The sequence below is a fragment of the Mus pahari genome, unplaced genomic scaffold (genome assembly GCF_900095145.1).
Source record: "Mus pahari unplaced genomic scaffold, PAHARI_EIJ_v1.1 scaffold_11720_1, whole genome shotgun sequence".
Taxonomy (NCBI): domain Eukaryota; kingdom Metazoa; phylum Chordata; class Mammalia; order Rodentia; family Muridae; genus Mus; species Mus pahari.
Genome location: NW_018393508.1, coordinates 13,910 through 15,550, shown reverse-complemented (window position 1 = coordinate 15,550; position 1,641 = coordinate 13,910). Strand labels below are relative to the sequence as shown.

The 1,641-nt window shown below is 36.6% G+C and overlaps 1 pseudogene; it reads right to left on the bottom strand.

The window, feature by feature from the left end:
- Positions 1–755: 755 nt before the first annotated feature.
- On the bottom strand, positions 756–1,573 carry LOC110315582 (annotated as a pseudogene).
- Positions 1,574–1,641: the final 68 nt, after the last annotated feature.

Here is a 1,641-nt window from a genome sequence, read left to right as displayed (position 1 = left end):
ATGATGTGGTAATGTTGTGTGTTTTCAGTGCGTGTGTATGTCTTCTCTACATCTGACCAAATGTTTTGGATTTATGAATGAAAGACACTCACATGTAGTCTTATTTTTAATATGTCTTAAACAGTATATTGGCTGGGCAAATTTAAACCTTTGTGCAGCTAGCACACTCTTCCACCCTATATTCTTGAATTATTATTTTTTTAATATCTACATTTTACCTTTGTTATCTCAGACTCCATAGGGGGTGTGGCCCATGAGACCTTGCTACCCCCATATTTATACATATTTTTTTTCTCTTGTAGGTGTAGGCTTGATTTTAATTTTCTGTCATGGACATTTTCTCTGTTTTTTTTTTTCTTTTCTTTTCTCATAGTCCCTTCTATGGGAAATTGAAATTTCCATCTGTCTTTTTGTCTGGATTTTGGCTGTTGATCATTTTATTTAAGAATTAGAATCAATTGTGGATAGGGACACTCAGTCTATGGACATGTAGATTCTCGTGTGATATTGTGAGCTAAAATATTGTAAATAGCCTTGGAACTTATCTATAATTCATGCTGCTGTTTGTCCATTAAAATGGCCTTTTCTCTTAGATATACATTGAACAAAGAACAGTTATATAAAATTGAAGGTATGATATATACTAATAATGTACAGTCTATTTAACTTGTCACTTTAGCTACATTATTCTAGGATCTCTTAAATTTAAAAGACTACAATTTTATATCTGAATTATGTTTTGATTTGAACTTGTATTAAAAATTTTGGGTCATAACTTCTTGATTGGCCTCACCGACATCGCAGAGATGAACGTCAATCCCAGCACACTTTATTCCAGTATTAGTGGTATCCTTTACAGCTTTTAATAATATGTCATATTTGGGATTAAAAGTAACAGTAAAAGCACAACCAAATATTCTACCACTTCTATGTGTTCCAAAGTCTATCTTACAGATGTCATCATGCTGCAAGACTATCGTGTCACCAGCATTGGGAGTGTAATGGGCAGCACAGTTGTTGAGAGAACACCCATTAAGGAATGCCAGGCCTGCATTTAACCCATTTTCCTTTATTAGCTTTCAGGAACAAGCTTCCAACATCTCACAAATTTTTATCATCGTTATGCCAGGTTTGATCCAACTCAAGACATATTTTCTAACTTGCTGATGTGCTTCTGCAGCTTCTTGGAAGTCGTTCCATATCTCATCACTAGCCTGGTCTAGGGCCTTTTTCCCTCACTTGTAGTTCTCCAAGCCGTTGCTCACCCATCTTGTATGGATGGGTATTCACACTCTTGTCTGTTGGGAAATACACCATTAGGATACAGGTCACATATTGGAACTGAGGGAGGGCCTGTTTGAACTTTTGGTCCTCTCTTCTTTTTCTTCTTCTTCCCAGTTGTGCCGTCAGCATCACCATCTCTAACTTCATCATCATCATCTCTCCCTTTATCATCCAGTGCTTGTCTCTCCTACTGTTTTGCTACTTCATCCACCAAGGCTCCTAATTCTTTAACAAGTTCTTGTTGCACTGCTGACACAGCCCCTTTGCTCTTCTTCTTCTTCTTCTTCTTCTTCTTCTTCTTCTTCTTCTTCTTCTTCTTCTTCTTCTTCTTCTTCTTCTTCTTCTTCTTCTTCTTAT